Raw genomic sequence first — 22,724 nt, 5'->3', positions numbered from 1 at the left:
GAAAAATAATGACAGAGGACCAAGCTCCAAAGAAAACCCCTTCCTGTGCCCTCTATAGAACCTAGTATTCTACCAGCTGACAAAGGACAATGCTTACTGGTTCCAGTACCAATCGCACAATGAAGGACAAGGGAAAGTAGATTTGAAGCTGAGAGGAAATAAGTTGTAACCGGTATGTAAGTACATAGCTTAGTTTCCAGGGGGGCTGGGGAACAGTATCTGGCACTTTTAGGCTCTCAGACCCATGGGGTGGTGAATTTTCTAAACATAGGCAAGTGTTTCAGATGTCAGGCAGCACGAAAGAAGGACTAACAACATTACCACCCTTGCTGCTATTAATTGAACAGAGCTTTAGAGTTTACAAATTGCACTCACATTCATTACCTCATTTTGTGTGTCTAGATTTCCAAATTGTAGAGCTCATATTTAAGCATTCTATTTACATCTCATGTTTCATATCTTTTCTTTCCCATGCCTAAATTAACATCTTGGAGTAAATAATAAAGTGCATATGCAAAGAATCTTTGTCAGATATTTCATGATCATTAAAGCATAAAATTTTACCTAACTGCACAAAATTAACAAAATCAGAGAAAATAAATATAAGCAGTGAGATTTTCAGTTCACAGTATTGGATAAAACAATGTGTGGTGTCAATATATGTGTACAAGTAGAAACGAATAGGACATATATATAATGCAGGCATTAAAATGATGTTAATTTGGAAGTTAGACATTAATAGGATCCCACCTAATATAGAATTTGTATATTCTTTGCATGTTTTTTTCTTTAAGTTATCTTTTTTTAAAATTTTTTATTTAATTAGTTACACATGACAGTACAATGATCTTGACATATCATACATTTGAATCAAAAGGGGTATAATTTCTCATTTTTCTGAGTATACAAGTTGCAGAATCACATTGGTCATACAGTCAAGTAAATACATACAGCAATAATAGTGTCTATATTATTCTGCTGTCCTTCCTATCCCCCCTCCCTCTCCCCTCCCCTCCTATCACTTCTCTCTACACAATGTAATGTGACACATATTTTTTTATGTTTAATGAATTGTTTTTTTTCAGTTTTCATTCTTTGGTTTCTTTAATTTCTTAGGACATCCACTTGTTCCTGGCATGATAAATCTGCCCCAGCAGCATTTGGTACTAATAAGTATACGTCTTTTTTTTAATACTTTTTTAGTTGTAGTTGGACACAATATCTTTATTTATTTTTATGTGGTGCTGAGGATCAAACCCAATGCCTACCACTGAGCTACCGCCCCAGTCCCCCTCTTTTTTAAATAATTTTTTTAGTTGGAGATGGACATAATATCCTTATCTATCTATCTATCTATCTATCTATCTATCTATCTATTTATATGTGGTACTGAGTGTCAAACCCAGGGTCGCTACCACTGATCTACAGCTTCAACCCCAAGCACCTTCTTTTTGAAACACATTTTTCTGTTGGATTCCATGATATCACACTAGGCTTGTTTTCACTTCTCATGCCTTGTCTGCTAAGACTCCTTTGATGGCCCTTTGATGCCCTCTTCTATAAAATTTCCTAGTGTTTGTTTCTGCTCTCAAAAATTCTGTGTTCCTGTGTGTGTGTGTGTGTGTGTGTGGTGTATGTATCTCCAGTAATTTCTATCTTCACCTATAGACAGATATAGGTAGATATCTAGTTGTCATTTCTTTCTTCTTGACTTTCCTCCAAGCATTGCCAACTCATATACATAAATGGGCTCAATGAACCTCCTACAGTTTACCATACCTTTATGTGTGGGGAACATAGCAGCATTCAGCCAGTTGTTTTAGCAAGAGACCAAGATGTGAATTTGCCAAATGCTCACATGTGACAGATAACCAAAATCTGTTAATTATACTTGTTAAGTATTCACCTTGAGTCCAGGTATTTCTTTCAATCTTCTTAGTCTTCAAATTCTAAACTATCAACAGTTTTGTGTGTGTGTGTGTGTGAAATGCTGCAATACTAGCTATCAAGTTTCACAAGAACCATTATTGTACCTGTTTAATCAATTTCCCACATAACAGCTATCATTCTGAAGACCACAAAGAGATATTTCACTATTCTGCTTCAGAATAGGAAATTGATGTCCCTTTGACACTAGGTCAAATTTTAGATCCAAACTTTCTTATGCTTTCTTAAGTACTTTCTTAATGTTTCTTATGCTTTCCTCTAAGACCTGGCTTTGTACTTCTTCTGCAACCATAGCAATCACTATTTTCCCTCCTGCTTTAGATACCAAACAAAATAATTTAATTTCTATAAAGCTCTTTGTAGTTTTCTTATATCTAAAAAGTGTTTCACCAACTTGTGACTGGCACACTCCTAGATAAAACTCCAAGTAAGTTTGCATCCTGGCAGCACTCCTTAATCCTTTTTTTTTTTTTTTTTTTTGTAGTACTGGGAATTGAACCCAAGGCTTAACTACATCCCCAGTCCTTTTTAAATTTTGAATGTTTTTTTTAGTTGTCAATAGACCTTTTATTTTATTTATTTATATGCGGTGCTGAGGATCAAACCCAGGTTCTCACACATTCCAGATAAGGACTCTGCCTCTGAGCCACAACTCCATCCCTCCCCAGCCCTTTTACTTTCTTCTTACCACCTCATCCCTTCTTTTCTTGACAGAATCTTGCTGAAGCTGGCCTCAAACTTATGATCCTTCTGTGATAACCTCTGAGCACCTGGGATTGCGTGAGCCCAGCTGCCCTCCTCTTTTATAAGTATTAATTGCACTGACAATATTAGTTCAATATAAGAGTGAGGATCACAGTTAAATTCTTTTTTGTGTATTTCCCAACACTTATCATGGTATCTAACTTAGAGTGGATGCTCAATATTGCCGAATGAATAGTTATTCTAACCATGATGGAATTAAATTCTATTAAATAGAACATTAATTTTGCAAATTTTCAAAATAATAAAATGTGTTTTTCTTGTTTTTATGTATTCAGACATCCCAAAACACCTGAAACATAATATGCAAATCAGTTAAGTATATACTAGATTAGTATATAGCTATGTTATATTAGTCAGCTTTTCACTGCTGTGACCAAAACACCTGATAAAACAACTTAAGAGGAAAGATTTATTTTCACTCATTGTTTCAGAAGTTTCAGTTCATGGTCAGTTTGCTCCAAGATAGGGACATCACCAAGGCAGGGCAGAGGAAAGCTGTTCACCCTGTGACAACCAAGGAGCAGAGAGAGGAGATAGAGAGAGAGAGAGAAAGAGAAGGAAATAGGGACAAAATAAACCATTCTAGGTGTGTCACCAGCAAACAATTTTCTTCAATGAGGTCCTATGCCCCTTCAGTCTCTACTACTCCCCAATAATCCATTCAATTTATGAATAATCCACTGCTGAGCTTGAGCTCTCATCATTCAATCATTTCCTATGCACCCCCTTCCTGAACATTGCTGTATTAGGGAATAAGACTTCAAAACATGAGGGAATATTCCAGACTCAAACTATAATATAACATACATCAAACACAAAATATTATTCAAAATAATAAGCTTTAAAATTAAATGCTTAGAAACTTCAGCCTATGAAGTCTGCACATAATTTCAAGAAAAAGGAAAGAAAAATCAAGTTTAAAAAGAAAACACACAAAAATCTGCCTATAGGCTCATTGTAGTGAACCATGGTGTTTATATCTGTTTCCCTGTAAGTGAATCAGAGAAATAAGGCATTTCATTTGTCTTAGTCAACAGAAGAAAAATAATAATTTTTGTAGTATGCAAATATTACCAATTAAAGAATTGAGTAATTGGAATGCATTCAGACTCCATAGCAAAAAATCTATAGAAATATTTATTATTATCTGTGAGAAAACATAAAAATTTATAAAAGATAGTTTAACTAATAATAATACATGGATTATTATTATTACATGGATTAGTATACACTTTCCATGCTCACAGGTGTTGCCTCCTTTCAGAAACAAGAAATACGCATTTATTTTGCATGTCTGTAAACTTATAAGTAGTTTCTTTCTGTTGAATTGTTCCCCTTGTCTGAATGGAGTTTTCATCTCTGCTTTTTGTGTAAGCTAAGAAAATCTGCTTACTTTGTCAGTGTCCAAAAGCTGGAGACAGGTGACTGTACACCTTAGGGATTCCCATTCCTCCTTTGTGAGAAGTTTCAATTCATCTAAATAGTCTCTCAAGTCTTCTCCAGCCACAGAGTTCCATAATCCAGGCAAGATCATTTCTCCTGGACACTAGAAGATACTCACTAACTTACTCATGGATACATTTTCATTCTGACAAACTTCTCAAAGCAGATTAAAAACAACAGTGTGAAGATCTTCTCCTGTAGTTTGGCAGTAGATTGTCAAACCTCAATGAAGACAGACAGCAACAGCCCCAGAAAACTACCAGTTCTAGGGAATACACCATCCACAAATAAAATATAGCTTGATCCACTTTAAAATCAATAAATATTTTATTTGTGGCCAAAATTTTTTAATCTCTCTTGTCAATCAACAAGTACCTGGAGATGAGAGTAGTTAGCCCCTACAGGTGGACACCATTCCCTTGGCCTGATCACCCACTTGGCTCACATGCTTACCCCCTGGGAGTGCTGAACTTTGCAGCTTTCATTTAGAGGAAAATAACTCTGGATAGATATTTAGGAGGCTGATGAACCATATTGAAAGAATAGTCGATAATTCTTTATCTCTCTAAGGAAACACTGGGATACTTAGAAAGTTGTTATATTTGAAATATTTGTGGTCATTTGTTCTCAAAACTGTGGATCTTATTTTACAAATCTGAAAGATTCTACTTTTCTAACATAGCATACAAAATAATCAAGTTGTTTAGAAAAAAAGTCTCCTTGTATAATTTTTGGTATAATGTATGTGTCTGCTGATCTCTGCAGCATCTAACATAAATTACTTGGTATACATAATCAAATTTTATATTGTGTAATTATTTTACTTTAAGGTAGAATGATTAAACTTTCCTTCACTTTTTTAAACTAGGAAATAGAGGTACATATCTTCCATTTTTTGGATGTCTGTGTTCTAATTTAATGTCTGATTTTTTGGATTATAAGTAGTTATAATTATCCTAAGAAATAAAAAATTATCAAAAATACTGTTGTGTAAGTGGAAGAAAATGTATACTTCAAATTTTGTGATTATAATGATTATTACACTAATCCACATCCTATTATAATTTCCCAAAGCCCCAAAACATTTTCCTTACTTCACATGCAAACACACAGAGGTGCAGTCAGATTAAACTTATTGATATTAGTCTTTCAATTATACATTGTGGTTTAATACCATATGCAATAAAATAGCATTTTATTAGATATCATTCTGCTCTGTAACATCCTAATAATTTAGAGATATAAAGAGAGAGACTTTATAAATTAGTATTTATTTAACCACAAAACTCTGTGAAGGTTTTTGAGGATTCAAAACACCATTATCTTAAAAATATATCTTTAACAGAAAAAGGAGCTAAAATGGCTCATTATTTCTTTTTCATGTTTTCCTTCTCAGTGTATGGCCCAAATGTTTGAAAATTGGTCTGGAAATTTGAATACAGGCAAAATAATATATCTAAATACATTGAGCCAGACATGTTATACTTTTTTAACATCTGACAAATGTTTCTTACATTACATTCTAGAAGGGCAAAAACTGTTTAGCCTTGGTTTTTTATGAGGAAATTAATCCATGCAAATGTTTAATATTTCCATCTAGCCATGGTTAGCATCAACTTCTCCACTTGGATTTTATGCAGGAGGATTTAGCAAAGCACAATTACACACACAAAAAAGAGATCTTGAAACATTGGATTCTGCAGTCTTACTAGTCTGAGTTATATGTGTGTTTCTCCTTTTTAAATTGACAGCTAAAACTCAGTTTGCTTTAAGAAGTGGCTTCTTAACAAGAAACCGATTTTCCATAATCCCTTAAGACCTACTTCTGTTTCCATGAAGTGTAAGTATTCTTACAGTGCCTCTTCCAGTAGCAATAAAGGTATAATGGCCGAAATCCCTTTAGTACAGCAGGATGGAAGACATACTTAGCTGGTGATCTTCTTTTCAAGTGGTGGAATGGAATAAGCATGAACTTTGGAAACACACCTATATTAAACATTGTTCTTTCATCAATTAGCTATATAGAGTTATATTAGTAGCATAAATTCACCAAATTTTATCTTTTTTAAAAAAATTGCATTTTTTAATAACTTTTATTTATTTGTATATGTAGTACTGAGGATCAAACCCAGTGCCTCACCCACGCTAGGCAACTGTTCTACCACTGAGGCACACAATCCCAGCCCTTCACCAAATATTATCTTTAAAAATGAAAAGAAAAACCAAGGAAAATGATATTTACCTATAAGAATGTCATAAATTTTTAATAAGACAATTAACATAAAATGACTATGCAAAAACTACAAAGCCTGGAATACAGTAGGTGTATAATGACTGCTAATCTTTTCCATTCCCTGGTTAGCTGCCTGAATGGTTCCCTCTCATGCTGAAGATGTAGCTTTAGAAACTTGGGGTAAATTATAGTGCAGACAGTCCCATGAAAATTGTGCAAACTGTAAATTTCAAATAAGTTGTACAGAAATTAACCTTGATAGCTTACATAATCTCAAATACAATGAGGCATTATTCATTCAGTGAATTAATTAGGTCAAATACCTTCATGAGTCTCAAGTGCTTTTCACACATAACCACTTCTTTGCCTCCATTTTCTCAGTTATTCGTTCAGCATGTATTTACTTACTACCAACTATGTGCCAAGCCTGTGGTGATGCTCTAGGAGAAAAAGCTGATTAAAGCAACCATAGTCCTTGTTACCACCGAGATATATCTAAAGGTACAAATAGATGTTAAACAAATGTCACAAAATTCTATATCCAAAATAAATGATGACAGTTCAGTTATTCAGGAAATGTAATATTCATGAGAACAGTTGTTTCCAAAACCCACTCAAATATCTGCCCAAATATTATTCTATTCCATTTTTGATTGATGTTATCTACTTCCAAAATGCATTTAAATGCTTTTTAGAAAGATAGCTGTGTCTCCTTTGATGAAGGAAAGCTTTCAACATGTTATTTAGACCCATGAAAAAGTGTTTTTCTAGCATAAAAAAGAATCTTACTGTAATTAGGCAACTCAGTTATAGAGTATAAAATATAGATGATGAATCAAATGTTTCCATTAAGCACCCACTTACAGGTAAAAATATATTCCCAATCATTGAGTGCTAAACAGTAAATCCCTAGGTGCCTTTTTTCTATGCTGTACTTTGTTTCTCCATGATTGGAAGTAAAGAAGCAAACACACCTGTTTTAATATAGGTGCTTTTTAGAAATTGCTTTTTCCTCTTTTCTCACCTTCTTTTCTTCCAAGGGCTCACTTGTTGGAGCTTTTATGGTTATATATTAGTAGTATAAAAGAATGATGTGATCTTTGCAGCTTTCAAATTACTGCCAAGGAAGCCATCTTTGCACTGAATGGAATCTTGCTTCTCGTGCTGAGCACTGCAAATAGCCTTCTGCTTATTCCTTTATAGGCCTTGGAAGGAAAATGAGCCATGTGTTTCCATTATGATGGCCTGACTCCAGAAAGAAATGTGCAAACAAGCCTGTATATTTTTACTGAGCTCTCAATTAGTTTAATTTAGAATTGCAATGTGCTTTTTAGCTGAGATGTCATAAAGCTGAAGGGAGCATGAGCAGGGCTGTACAAGTGCAGCTCTTGATGGGATCTCATTGTCATCTTGGATGGTGTTGTCCAGGGGCAGCTTTAGAAAAGGCATCTGAGAAACTGAAAGTGCTTAATTGTGATATAATTAAAGTGAAATATTTTCGTGTAATTTGCATTTCAACTTGTCATTGATGGTGATTAGCTTCAGTAACTTTATGTACTGTAGCTAACCACCATTTAGAATTCTAAGAAAATTAGCATTTACATATTAATAACCTATGATAATGCCTTAAGGGTATAAATTAATGAATTCTGGCCCCAGCATGCTTTATCCTTCGTCTGATTGAGCCTTTTCAAATCTGAACATGAGGAGCTCGTCATTTGAACATCAAATAATCAGAGAGAGGAGGAAAATGCTTAATAGAGCCTGACTTTGTAAAGTTTTCCAATAAAATGTTAGTGTTTTAAGAGAAATTAGTTTTAAAACCCAGGTGGGTAATAAGGTTTCTTTTAAAAGAAAGGTAAATAACAGGATTCTGAAAATCAACAGAGAGCTGTTAGATAAATACAGAGTGGAGAACAGTCCAGGAGGACATCCAAGACCAGGGGACTACAGGGAGAGAGCGGAGAGAGGCTGCAAGACCTGGAATTAATAGCATTTCAATCTCTGCTCCAATCTCTGTGCTGCCAATGCACCGACAACCTCATCAAGTTCCAAACAGGGAAAATTAAGCGTCTGAAAATGGCAATATAATGTTACCCTGGTTAAAAAAAAAACCCATAAAATATAAAGGCATGTTTTTGTCAACTATGAATAAGATTATCTCATTACTTGAGTTTAAATTGTTAAACAATTAATACATAGTTATGATTATAATTGGTTTTCTCAGTAGGAATCATTAAATGTCTATGTCATAATAGCTGGCAATGTTCAGAAACTGAGCTTTAATTAAAAACTACTGGTGAGTTGATGCATGGTCGAATGAGAAGGGAGAATACACATAGGGACCAAGAATAAATTGCTTGAACTCACTGTAAAAACAGAAAATTTTAATTGCCAGAATCAACTCAGGGACCTGAAAGTAGATTTCTGTGGCTTCCAGCCAGTCACTCCACACCCTCCTTCATTATTCCTTTCAGAAACAATGATTTTATTCATCCAACAAATACTCACAACTTGCCATGTGCCAAGTTTAGGGCCAAGTTTAGAGAACAAGGTAGTCAAGTTACTTCTTCTTGTGAAACATACATTATCCTAGAGATAATAGATCAAGAAGGAAACAAATCAGATAGTGAGGCAAAGGAAATGAAACAAGGTCACATGGTGGAAAGTGACTGAAGGTTTGCGAGCCTGGTTACATGGAGGAGTCATGCAGAATCTCTCTGAATTTGAAAATTTTGATGAGATAAGAATGGTGAGAAGTCCAGCCACGTGGAAATCAGGCAGGACAGAGCAGCAGCTCTTGCAAAGGTCCTAAAGTAGGACAAGAAGCTGAGCTTAAATAAGAGTGTATTTTCCACTATGTTACTCCATGTTACTCTAAATATGATGAAAAAGCTCTGGAATCATAAGTAAAAAGGCAATCTTATATCCTCAAACTTATATCCTCCACTCAGTGGAGAGCAATTGGGGAGGAAAAAAAATTGGAAATGGGAAGGATAGTAAGCAGCCATTCAAGCAAGAAAGCAGCTCTGTGGAAGTAGAGGAGAGAATGGATTTAAAGATGATTTAGATATTTTGAATATAAATCATTCAAGTTTGCTCATGAGATAAATGTGGGAAGGAAATAAAGACAAGAATTAATAATAATTTGGCAGACAGTCATGCTTTTTATTGAAATGAGATAAAACAAAGAAGAGGCTTGCGGAGGGGTAGATGATGCAGAATTCTGTTTTAGCCCATTTGGTTTTATGTGCTGAATAGATAATCAAAGGGAGATGTGATATTTGAGTCTGAAATTCATAGGAAAGAAAAAGACAAGACTAAATGTATTAACCATGGAAGCAATAGATTTTTTTATTAAAAAATTGGCTTTTTGTTGTTGTTTGCTTTTTTGTTTGTTTGTTTGTTTGGGTTCTGGGGATTTGAACTCGGGGGCACTCAACCACTGAGCCCTATTTCCCCAGCCCTATTTTGTATTTATTTAGAGACAGGGTCTCACTGAGTTGTTTAGTGCCTCACTATTGCTGAGGCTGGCTTTGAACTCAAGATCCTCCTGCCTCAGCCTCCTGAGCTGCTGGGATTATAGGCATGCACCATTGCACCCAGCTGCTTTTTGTTTTTGAAGTGAGGTCTCACTGCATTGCACAGACTGGTCTCCAGCACATGAGCTTATATAATCCTCCCTCCTCAGCCTTTTTCTTTTTTCAGTACTGGGAATTGAACCCAAGGGCCCTTTTCCACTGAGTTATACTCCCAACCTTTATTAGTTTTTATTTTGAGACAAAGCTGCTCAAGTTGGACTGGAACTTGCACTCCTCCTGCCTTGGTTTCCCCAGCCACTGGGGTGAGAGGTGTGCACCAATATGCCTGGTTTATGGAGGTCTTTGAAAATGTAAAAATGGATGAAATTACCTAAAGAAAGAGTATAGCAGAGGAAGTCCTATCTCAATATTTAAAGATTGGTTGGACAGGAAGCTGCAAGCAAAGGAAACTGATTATAAGCTTTCAGATAAGAAGAAACTCAAGAAAATGTGCTGCTGAGGAAGCCAAGAGATAAGTGTGCTTGCAGAAGGAAAGGAGTGAGCTCCTAGATACCAGCTCCTCGGGTTATTCCTTTTGGTCACCGTCCTTATACTGTACTCGCAAAAAATTGCGAATTTCTAAGCTGTTGCCACTGTCAATTCACATCCTCAAATCTTATAACATGCCAATATTCACCCATTCACCTTAGTTTTCTTTTATTTAGTTTTACTGTATATGTTTAAGATGTACATGATTAGAGTAGTCAAAAACCAAAAATGATGGTTACTAGGGGCAAGAAAAGGTGAGGCAATGTAGATAAATAAGTCAAAGGGTACAAATTTGCAGTTATGTAGTACGAATAAGTCAAAGTACACATGACGAGTATAGCTGATAATATTGTATTATATACTGAAAATGTGCCAGAAGAGTAGATTTAGGTGCTATTAACCCATACACAAACACATACCAAAAAAATATGCTTTTTCTTGTTTTGTTATTCACTCAATAATTATAAGACTTTTACCATATGCAAATTATTGTGTGGCATGTGTTATGTTAGATAAAATTATATATAAAATAGGCCTCATCCTTATGCTGGAAAAAGCTGCTTTATGTGTTATTCATTAACTTCCACTCCTACCTCTTGTAACTATTTGTAATGTGTATTACTTTCAAACATCAAATCTCATTGCTACCACTTTGCTCCTTATGTTGGTACAGCTGTAAAAGTTATAAACCCACACACATCTTACCTAACCTTTTGATGTATGAAGTCTTTGGAATGTAGCATCTCCCATACTCCTGCATATCTCATTCAAGGTCAATCTTATATCTACCCTTGCTCATGTGTACTCTGTCCTTTTGGAGCTTGCCTAATTAATATGTCTTCCCTGTTCTGTATCCCATCTCCCTATCTATCCCATTCCTTAATCTAGAAACATGCTCAAATCTCTGGTATCCCTTAGCATCCAGTAATTGATTCCAAAATCCCTTGTGGATATGAAAATTTGTGGGTGCTCAAGTTCCTTATATAAAATGCTGGCACACTTACAAAATCACATCCTCCCATACCCTTTAATTGATCTTTAGGTTATTTACTGTACATAGTATAATGTAAAGCTGTGTAAATAGTTATTACATTCTATTTTTATGTGATGATGACAAGAAAAAATAGTCTATAGGTCTTCGGTACAGACACAATCTTTTCCAAGTATTTTTGATCAAAAATTAACACCACAGTTGCTTGAGTCTGTGAATGAAGAACCTGCTGATGTGAAATACCAACTGTGCATCTAATGTACGCTCACGCACACACACACAAACATACTAACTGGATATTCTGTAAGATTATATTTCTTTGAATCATAATCTTCAATTTTTTGATATCTAATCAAATTGATGGAATGGTGAACCTAAGGATGTATTACAAGAATTTGTTATTACTCATATTGTTAATTATCTCACAAAAGTTGCCTTGTACTATGACAGGACTTCTATGTACATGTTTAAAAAGTGCATGGCGTGTTGACTGCTTTGTGAGAGATTTTTGTCTATTTTGTACCTAAACCAGGTGCCCATATGATGACCCCATCTTCCCCCCACCATATTTTCATTTAAACAATTGTTATAATTTGATTCTTTAACATGTCTAGACACCATGTGTCCCTTAAATTGTTTAAATGTGATTCTAATAAAAAATGGAAATGCAGGTACTGAAATCCCAAAGTATTTCTCTATTTCAAAGTGGTCATCTATGTAATCCAACATCCCATTTGCATATACTACTTTTAAATATACATTATGTTAATGGTAACTTCATAAGTTTAACAGAGAGTTCATGGACTTTTTATTAAAAAATGTTATTATTTTATTTAAAAATAGATCCTTGAATGCAAATTTCCAAAATTTTCTCTAATATTTGATACTTTTGAGCTTTTACTCTGGAAACTTCTACTTCTTTTGATTTCATCTGCCAAGCCTCCTACACTGCTATAATTTTGAAATTATTTTTTCCCACATTCCCCTCCTCAGATAAGAGTTTCATTGAACATTCTTCCTGAATCTTACATTGAATTTTATAGCCACTTCCTTAAAAATACATATTTAACTCAATTATTTTAGTTCCACTTCATATTATATGCAATTACCTGTTAGACACCTGAAACCTGAAACTGATATCTGAAATGAAATTCATTGTTTTTAAATACCTGGTAACCCATACTTCTCTCATAGTATCCAAGTAAATCTTCCCAAGTTTCCTGGCTATCACCCAATGTGTAGCAACAGCTATCCATTCATTCACCTAAGATGAAAACCAAACCTTTCATCTTTCTTTTCCTCCTTATTCATTGCCCTCATACAATACTTTTTACTAGATTCTTCTTATTTAATTCTTAAATATTTCCCAGACTCAGCCTCTATACTCTGTGCCTATCACATTTGCTCTGATTTGCCCCATTATTATCTTGTTCTGGGTTTACTACAATGTCCCATTTTTTGGCTTCTGTCTTTAATCACTGCTCTTCAGCCCCACCTTCATAGACAGGTATGCTTTCCTCCTGCCAGCCTCCCCTTTTGTGAATACTCCTTTTCTGTGCTTCCTAATTTCCTGTCTATCATTAAATATTTACATCTTGGAATATCAGTTCATATCTCAGTCTTTTCCACTAGACTGTGAACTTCTTTTCAGTAGGAATATTATATGAAATGTGTTTTTCTTCCAAATGCTTAGCACAGTGACTGAAATAAACTAGGTAGTATATAAGCATTAGTTGAATAAGAGAATGAATGGAAATGTCAAATCCATATTGCCTTTAAAAAAAATTGCTGTGTATTTCTTCTACGATGCAAGGAAGAAACACTGCCAAACACACTTTTTACACTGCCTTATGCAGTTTTCCCTCAAATAAGAAACAATTGTTTTTATGTTGAAAACTCCAAAGGTTTATTGTCTAAATTCAAAATATCTACAGGAATCATAAATACCTTTCGTGGCATGGTGATAGTAAAGGGGAATGGGGGCTGCAGCTTAGGGATAGTAAACACCTCACCTTGAGTGTTCATACCAAAAACAAACAAACAAACGGGGAGGAACAAGTAAAACTCATCTTCCTCATCTTTTCTAGAGTCAGGGTTTCCAGCTGGTGATCCCTACTGCAGATGCACTGTAAAAACTTGGAACTCCTGCTATCTTAGGTCAGAAAATGACACTTTTTAGGTAAATGTGCTCTATATACACTATACAAATTATATAAGGCAAAAGGCAATTTAAAGTGTTTTTTTGTGTGTGTGTTTTTTTAAATTTTTTTATTTCTTTTATTTAGTTACATATGACAGTACAATGACCTTGACATATCATACATTTGAATCAGATGGGATATAATTTCTCATTTTTCTGAGTGTACGGGTTGCAGAATCATATGACTGGTCACACAGTCACGTATATACACACAGCAATAATAATGTCTGTTTCATTCTACTATCCTTCCTTCCCTCCTCCCCTCCCTTCCCCTTTTAATACCTTTGCCTTTTGGTGGGGGAGGGGATGGGGGTACTAGGGACTGAATTCAGAGGTATTCAACCACTGAGCCAAATCCCCACCCCTATTTTGTATTTTATTTAGAGACAGGGTCTCACTAAGTTGCTTAGTGCCTCGCTTTTGCTGAGACTGGTTACGAATTTGCAATCCTCCTGCCTCAGCCTCCGGAGCCCCTCTGATTAAGGGTATGCATCACCGAGCCCGGCACCTTTGCCTTTTTCTAATATTCTTTCTCCTCCTATTTCCCAGGCACTAACTGATCATGTGTCACACAGCTAATTCTGGGTCAACTTTCTCATAGTACTTAGAGTGCTTCTAGTTTTTATTGATTCCATCATCATGACACATTTTCCAGCTGCTGACTCTAGTCATGTTTCTGTTGCTATAGATACAGTGAATTGTTTTAAAAAGGGAATAAATAAGTCATTAAGCCTTTTAATACCAGAATTTTTAAAAAATTTCTATAATCTACCTAAGAAGAGCACAGTAGTTCTAAAATGAGCAATTTGAAATGTTGTATCAATTTCCATAACCTATCTTTTCTTTCACAAATAAATGAAGTTCTTTCTTACAAAATATAAATGATGATGACAACAGAATAATTATCATAATAATTGGCTATATGTAAAAGTCCTTTGTAAAATATAAACATCTATGTAAAAGAAGTATGTTGTCATTGTTATTTTGTAGCCTTCTGTCCACTTATTCTAACACTTTTAGGTGTCAACAAAGGTTAGGAAGAGTATTCAAGGCATCAGATGGTAACAAATTGAGTCAACCTGCTAATGCCATCATAGCAGGAAGTGGGTTAATTCTTGGGTTTCTATCCATGTTGTTACAGCCACAAGGCACAGCAAGTGAGGGAGCAGATAAGCACAGAACAGCCACTTTTCCTACACTGACTAATCCACAGGAGGGAAGAACAGATCTCCAGTACTCAACTAGCATACCAGTGCCAGGCTGTTAATTTACAGTCTTCACAAGATCACCTCTGTCTGGTGCAAAAACTTATCTCAAAATCCTCTTTGGTAACTTGAAAATGTAGTTGCTAGTTCATATGTTGTCCTAACTACCACTTGCATTAGTAAAACATCATTAATATGAGGAGAACCCTCAGAATTATGACAATCAGGAAGGAAACCTAGGGAGTTCAATCCATGCGGAGATTTGTCCTATTTAACCTAGTTTCAACCTTGTTCTCACCTTACCTCACTGTCATGGTCTTAGGAATGTAAATGTTCTGTAGCCTCCTCTCTCTTAACTTTCCTGTTTCTCCTCAAGGTTTTGCTTGCTAACTCAACACATTCTTCTAGTGGTATCCGAAACTAGTACATTTCTTCCTTACAGTATAATAGACAGGAATTGGTAATAATAATGCCCAACAATTGTTGCTATAATAAGTTTAAATGTTTATAAATATTTATGAGACATGTAATGGCTAATCATATTAGCATGCATAAACCTGGTATGTAAGAAAGCGAGAAAGTGATTTTTATTACAATATAATGATAGTAATTAAGTAATAGAGTCTCTGAGAAAATGATAATATATGAAGTTTATTTTCTTGTACATTCAAAAAAAATGTATCTCTTGAGAATGTAAGATGAGTAAGACTCTCAAGAAACTCATGGTTATTCCTAAAGATGGACAACATCAAAATAATTACGAAAACTATAGTTGAGGAAATTCAGATTTTTAGAAATTCCTGTTCATGGAGCATTATGACACAAGAGGAAGAGCCACTAATGCATTCTTATGAAATTGGGGGAAGTTTGCTGAAAAATGAAATTTCTTGATCACTAAGATTGATAATTTGGTGTTGCCAATATAGAGTTGAATGAAATTCTGACCTTAGATCACAGTATCTTTGAAACATAGGCTGCAAAGATTTTTAGCTCCATAAGTTTCTGATATTGTAACATAAACACATTTAATAAGAGCAATTAGAATTATTTGTTTTAGAAAGTTAACCCAGAAACTTTTTGGATTGCCTTGAGTTCTGCATGGAAAACACGATAGTTTCCTTTGATAATTTTTATATATTGATCTGCTGTCACATGAGTTTTCTGTTCAAATTTATACTATGTACATTTTCTAGGAACCCATAAACTGAGAAATTCACAGACACATGTGCATGCACAAACACATATAGCACATATAAACACATCAGAACAATTAGAAGAAGTAAATGAAAAACTATTTTGTAGAATTGTTTCTGAAAAACAGACCTTTTAAAATTCTTGCAGAGCTTTAGTAGAGGATAGGAAAGGTAGCAGAATACAACAGTTACTAATAGGGCATTATGTAAAAATGTGGATGTGTAACCGAGGTGATTCTGCAATCTGTATTTGGGGTAAAATTGGGAGTTCATAACCAACTTGAATCTAATGTATGAAATATAATATGTCAAGAGCTTTGTAATGTTTTGAACAACCAATTAAAAAAATTGGCTCCTAATTCAAAATTATAAAGCAAATATTTTCAATCCCCCTTGAACAAAAATTGGGACATATACAAAGTAAGATGCAAGAATTTCAGAAATAGAAATATTTGAAAGAGGCTGCAAAATGTTTAAAATGATTAAATGTGAAGCTGTAACACTGAAAAACAATAATGTGTAACAAGAGAATAAAGTCTGAGGTTAAAATATTTAAAAGTCCTTTGTTATTTTGATAATGTGGACACCTTTATTAAATTTATAATTTTGTATCAAGTATGAATATAACACTCAAGAGCAATAACTAAAACTGAGTATAGAATATAGAATTTCTTAAAGAGTTGGGGGGGGAGAATTTTAAAAACTTGAGCAGTTCAGTAGATAGTGTCCTACTGGGAGAGATATGAATTAGCATAAACTACACATACTTCAAACAACATTCATTAATTTGTCTACAAAATATTTGTTGAATGTATACTATGTCTACACTTATTCCTAAGTACTGTACAAATAGAGTTGTTTTTTTTTTTGTATTTTTATATAACAAACCAATCTCAATATTAGTGGTTTAAAATAATAGCAATGATCTTTCTTTCTATCTTTCTTTCTTTCTTTCTTTTCTTTTCTTTTCTTTCTTTCTTTCTTTCTTTCTTTCTTTCTTTCTTCTTTCTTTTTCTCTTTCTTTCTTTCTTTCTTTCTTGGTACCAAGGTTTAAACTCAGGGGCACTTTACCATTGAGCCCAGCCCTTTTTATTTATTTATTTGTTTGTTTACTTTATTTTGAGACAGGTTCTCACTAAATTGCTGAAATCTTTACCAGGTTTCTGAGGCTGGCTTTGAACTTGCAATCCTCCTGCCTCAGCTTCCAGAGCCACTGGGATTGAAGTGTGAGCCTCAATAATTTCTTTTGATCATGACTTTATATATAGGGCAAGGTTTAGTCTTTATTTCATAAAACATTAGCTGAAGCTGCTTAATGGAGGCTGGAGCATCCGTCACTTTAGCATCCATCTAGCTGTCAGTTGAGAACCTAGCAATGACTGAGGAGTAAGGTGTCTTGGTGCCTTTCTACATGTGTCACAGAAGAGTAGGTCACAGCTGAAGCTACAAAGCTCAGTTTTTGTGTCCTGACAAAAGGAAAGTTAAAGTCAAACAAGAAAAGCCAAGGAATATAATTTTATTACTAGAATTAAAGTGAAAGTAACATAAGGCTTAGGCAAAAAGCATTCTCAAATGGAAGAGTGAGTCTTCTCTAAGCAGAGAACCCACAGAGGAAACAGTGCTGTTTCCAAATTTATTGCTGTTTTAGGGTTACCTTGAGAACCTTCTGCACCCTTTGCCAATCAGGTCTTCAGCTCCTCTTTTACTCTGGCAGTGGAGGTCTTGATTATAGCTGGTCTTCTCTGGAACTGTCATGGTAACCATCTTATTCAAGGAGGCTTCATCTACAAGTCAATCCTATTTTAATGTGTGTAAATTTAATTGGGGTCAGTTGCCTGATAGAATTTACCTTACTGCACCTGCACGACTAAAGAAATTTCTCTTCTGAAATATATTGAGAAGCCAGTGACAATAAATCCTATCTTTACAATGACCCCAATAGACCCTATCAGGAGTTAATTCCACTGATCTTTCTTTCTTGACATGTTTCTTAATTGGCTCCTTTTGTTTCTACCTGCTTATACTCAAGGTTTGTGCACCTGTTATTTTTCAATAAGTTATTTGATTATTCATTTTCCTTAAAAGTAGTTTAAAGAAAACCCAGGACCTTGCTATGTTCTTGGTTCCTACTACCTAACATGTGGACCTCTTCACATCACCTGTGGTTCTCCTGACAGTATGGCTGCTAGATACAAAGGTCATGTGTCCCCAGAGAAGGACAGTCATAGTCTCAGAAGTCACATATAATCACTGTTTTGTGTTAATAGAGCAGTCACAAACCATTGTGCCCAAGTGGTGAAAGACAATTAGACATACTGATCTGTGTAGTTCAAAGGAAGGATTTGAAGTAGATGGTATAACCTGGGGGATCAGGAGCACATACTTGGTAATTAAAGACAAAACTTTAGATGAGTTCACTGAAATATGTATTTAGAAAGAAGAGGTGAGTAGAGAAAAGAAAATTACAAGGTACACAAACCATAAAGGAGCAGAGAGCAAGAAATGCCCAGGTATCAGATGAATAGCTGTGGTGCTGGGAACCCAAGGCAAGGAAAAATTTAAAAGAAGTTTCCAAAAATATCAAACACAGCAGAGGATCCCAGAAATATAGGAGCAAAATTAGAAGATTTAAGATATATTGGGTCATTAACAAAGTTGATGAGAGTTGCCGCAGTCTGGCTGGGCACAAAATCACGAGCCACCACACACCTTGTAGATTCAAACAGCAACTCTTTATTCCCGAACTCACACCGGCACTCTACAAACACGTTCTGGGGGAAATCCACGTTCTGGGCAAAATCCACACTCTCCACCGGGCTCTGAATCCCATATACTCTCTGAATCCCGTGAGAACTCAAGGGGAACTCAAGGAGCGGGCGCACCTGAGGCAGCAGGATACACCTTATTCCCAGCAGGGTACACCTTATACCTGGAACCTCCCTAAACCCGGGAACACCCTAAATCCCGATCCACCCTAAACCCTGATCTACCCTAAACCCGGATCCGCCCTGGTCCTTGAGCAAGGTCACCTTTCATGCAAAGTCACTGCAAAACCTGGGTCCACCATGGAGAGTCCTTCCTCTAAGCAACATGGAGTAGGCTGACAAAGAAATTGCGATGTGTCATTCCTACTTGGCAATGGCTCTCAGCAGAGAGTGGTTTAGGTGGCTGAGAAGTGTAGGCATCACATGAGTTAAAAAAACTGAATATAAAATTCCTTCAATTAAAGGGACTGCAAAGGCTATGAGAGAGGAAGCATAGGGTTAAAAAGTTTTGTGTATTCTTGTAAAAAAAATGAAAGAATTAAGTTTAAGAAAGAGTTAGAGAAATATATTAAGGGGAGGAAAATTGAAGACAAAGGAGAAGTGGACTGTGTTCTTTCTGACCACTGTGCCACTCTGCAGTGGGCATACTGAATTCAGCACACCTCTGGGATTGTGTGCCACAGGTGGGGACATACCGAGCTAAGACCATGCCAATTTATTTGTATGTGATATAGAACTACAAGTCACAAATTATATAATAATTTGACTTAGTTAAGCATATGGAATATGGCATATGGAATGAAACTGGGTGATTATCTGATGAGAAGACATAATTAATTGACACCATCAGGTGAAAGATGAATGAATTTTTCCATGTGTTTATATTATGTGTTTATTTACATAATACATGATCCAAGTGATCTCATTAGTGAAGCAGAATATAGAGTAGACACTTAAAATTATGATTGGATTAGTTCATTGAAAGCTTTATCCTGATTATCCCAAAATACATATCAATCTAATATTGCATCTACTCATTGACTAAGCATTAATTCTGCCTTATTTTGTCATTTTATGTGAGAACGTTAAAATTCAGTTTGTTTTCCTTTTATATATTCTGACCACATTCATATTTACCCTTGTTTATTTTCATTAATTTATGTGTACTTTTGTATAGTCTAATAAATTCCATTGTTTGAACAATTACTTGCATGCTAAGCAACCAGAGATGACATAAGAGATGTCCAACAAAATTTTGATTTATGAGTGCTTTCAAAGCTAGATTACAATAATAAATATGGAAATAATTATACTTTAAAATTTGAAACTATTGGACCAAATAAAATATTGTTCAGGGTATCACATGAAGATAATAACACTGAACGTTTTAATGACAACCTATTCTCAGGCACAGAAAACTCAATAACCCTCACCCGCCAAGCCTGGGATTGAGATTAAATAGCAAAAATAAAAGTCTGAAAGAATGATGTTATGACTAGAAATTTGCAGAGGGAAAATAAAATGTGAGTGACAGAATACATCCAAAAGCAATGTTATGTAGTCTGAGACATTAGTGTATTTTCAAAATAAGTATAAAAAATAGTAGCAGAATGGCAGATAGCTATGAAAAAGAGAAAAATAAATATGTATGATGATGCAAATGAAGACAGATAAACAAACGGTGATTAAATATCAGAAAATATTAAATTTGTTGAGTCCCAGAAGAGTAAACTGCAATAAGTAATATAGTGAGCAGCAGAAAAGTTGGAAGCCATAAAGATTAGATTGAAAATAGGAATAAGCAGTAGAGGGACTTTTTGCATAGCATATTAGTTGCTTTTGAACTTTATTTAGTACTTAATACTTTTTATATATAAAATTGTACATAGGCATTTGCTTAATATTTTTAAAAGATGAAAGCAGAACAGCTGTTAAGTGTTTTAGAGGTAAGAGGGGCACCAAGGAAGGGGGTCCAGCATTGGCCACAAATGCTATTATTTTGTCCAACAGGGCCTATGGAGAGCTGTACAGAGTCTTTTGGGGACCTCCTACGATTCCTAGAAAAACACTGTGTGGAATACAAAGCATGGAACTAGTATGGTTTTAAAGTGCCATAGCAGACAAGATTGTGCAAATGCTTTTTTTCTATTCATGAGCAAGTTAATGTACATGATTTGTGAATCCTGTTTGCTTACATTTTCTTGAACAAGTGTTAAAGATTGTGTGTACTTTCAGTACTAAATGAAAGCCAGAATCTTAGATTTGAATTCTATTGCTCTTTGACTTTACTTTATTCAGTAGAGTAAAATAAAAACCCTTTGAACCTGGGGCTGGGAGGATAGCTCTGTAATAGAATGCCAACCTAGCATGCATGAGACTCTGGGTTCAGTGGTTATCACCCCAAAACAAATGAATTAACTGAATCAGATTATTTACCATGTAGAGATTAAAAGTGGAATCACAATTTGCATGAAAATCCAGACAACAAGAAAATATGAAAGAGTTTAGTAACTCCAGGTTACAACTTATATGCACAGCATTTGCATAATACACCCAAAGCCGTGGTGGGGTATTCGTGAAGTTAGAGTTTGATCCTGCCAATGGTTTACTGGCTTTCTTATGTTACAAGAAATGAATCACACTAAATCTCAAGATGCCTAATGATTAAATTATGATTGATCCTTGTATCTTGCAAGAAACTACAGCCAAACTGTCAGAACAAGCCTTCCTAATTGGTCAATCCACCCATGTGATCAAATTCTAGTTCCTAATTCTAGTTCCAAATTATAATTCATAGAATTAGACTGGATGTTTTGATAGACTTCTTTATAAATTCTACTACAATACCAAAATAAATTACATTTGTTATATAGACTCTGAAATCTCCTTTCTTGACTTTAAATCAACTGTAGTAATCTATCTTCAATTACTTTTACTTTCTTATCAAACAACAGAAATACTTAAACTATAATAATGCATACAATTTGTGCTAAAATCTGCCATTTACTGATTGCTGCATATGACCTCATGATAGCAAGTTTACATATTCTCATTGAATTCTTTCCACATTATGTATTCATAGTTAATGCAAATAAGATAATTTACACCAAATCATCTGGCTTTTAAGTGATAATATTAGGATTTGAACTTAGCAAAATTTTCTTCTTCTCCATCTTAATGTCAATTCTTCCTTGTCTTGTCCACTTGAATATAGACTTGGGTCCTTTATGTGGGCTTCAAAATATATATAAAACATTTCTAGTACATGTCATAATTAGAATGCTTAGACTCTTTCTGCAATTTCAAGAAGCATAATAAATAAGAATGAAAGAAAAATTTCTAGGTTTTAGTAAATTATCTGCATTTAATTATGCTTTATAATTTCCTAAAACCCAAATATTGTACAAAATAGATTTAAATTCTATTAAGATAATTTTTGCAAGTGCCTGTTTTAAGAAAAATTTATTTATATCATAATAAACTTCCACTAAAATTAGTACCTTTAGCTTATCCAATGCTCTGGGCTTCATAATAAATTTAACAATTAAAACTAGCAACTAAAGTCCAAACACAAAAATTTTATAGCACTAAATACTTCTTAAGCTAGCTATATAAACTGAGGAGAAATATGAGTGTTAGTTAGCCATACAAGGAGAATTATAAGAATTTGGAATCCATTCTTGCTTTTCTGTGTGAACACAAAAACAGGGATCCCCTATTTTAGATCTATGCCTTTTAAAAATAAACCAGAAAAAGTCACCCAAGTTTGTTCCTGAAATCAGCCATGTCAAGAGTGAGCAAAATATATTGGACAGGAATAGAGCATTCTGTGATGTTGCCTCATTGTCCTTGTAACAACCAGAGGGTGCAGAAAGGCAGGGGAAGTCGTGCACTGCTTTGCCTCTGCTTCTC

General features: G+C 34.8%; 1 protein-coding gene across 6 annotated transcripts in view; it reads left to right on the top strand.

Annotated features, from left to right (window-relative positions):
• The window catches only part of Gria4 (glutamate ionotropic receptor AMPA type subunit 4), a 342,372-nt gene that overhangs the window by 103,432 nt on the left and 216,216 nt on the right, over positions 1 to 22,724 (top strand). The gene's annotated exons all lie outside the window — the stretch shown is intronic.

The sequence above is a fragment of the Marmota monax genome, unplaced genomic scaffold, assembly GCF_021218885.2.
Source record: "Marmota monax isolate L192 unplaced genomic scaffold, Marmota_monax_Labrador192_F-V1.1 WCK01_AAM20220418_F8-fsc00045, whole genome shotgun sequence".
NCBI lineage: Eukaryota > Metazoa > Chordata > Mammalia > Rodentia > Sciuridae > Marmota > Marmota monax.
This window is presented reverse-complemented; position numbering and strand designations above follow the sequence as displayed.